The sequence below is a fragment of the Streptopelia decaocto genome (genome assembly GCF_964273445.1).
Source record: "Streptopelia decaocto genome assembly, chromosome: Z".
In the NCBI taxonomy this organism is placed as follows: Eukaryota; Metazoa; Chordata; class Aves; order Columbiformes; family Columbidae; genus Streptopelia; species Streptopelia decaocto.
The window spans coordinates 7,687,865-7,688,625 of record NC_138657.1 but is presented as its reverse complement, the minus strand read 5'-3'; positions in this window follow the sequence as shown (position 1 = coordinate 7,688,625).

Sequence of the window (761 nt, the reverse complement as noted above, 5' to 3'; positions counted from 1 at the left end):
GATGGTTACTCACGTTGCACACAGCCCTGGAAAAGACACTTTATTTTTCTGCACCTCCTGCAGCTTCTCTGACAAGTCAGGCTACAGAGCACTTTCTGGACACAGTATGGTCTGGCAATGGGTAGTGATCAGCAAGGAACACTAGGAGTTGGCGTGACAGTTTCATTTTTCATGGAATCAGTGGTTTGAAAAATGTCTGTTTTTCTATTCAGCCATTCAACACTGACTAAGCTCTAAAATTGTTCACATCAGTGGCAAACTTTGTATGCCAGTAGACACAGACTGTGTATTTTTATTTAAACTAATATTATCATTTGCATATGGGCATATGCTTAAGAAAATATGCTATTTGTAACTGTTTTCAAAGCCTATGCTTTTGTGAAATACCAGGTAGGTAGATGTGATTTCTATAGCTAGTTGGTACTTCCTGATCAAGAGCGGCCTGTTGTAGCTGCATGGAAAGTGAGCTCGAGTGCATGCTGTAAAGTGCATCATGGCATAAAACACAGGTATTAGCACTGTTGAAAAAATTGGCTGGAAAAGTGTCCTTACTTTTCCAATGATATTCAGCCAGTTGAAGAAATAGGGCTATATCACTGTATACCTCCCTTAAATCCTCTCAGGGAGACAGGTGTTTAAAATAGATTGTGACCTAGGCCTATTTGATCTGACATTTCTTATGACAGTCATGATGCTTCTTAACGCTGGCGATGAAAAGTGGGTCTGCCTGGCTTGTGGTTTTTGTCTTTATTTGCACTTTA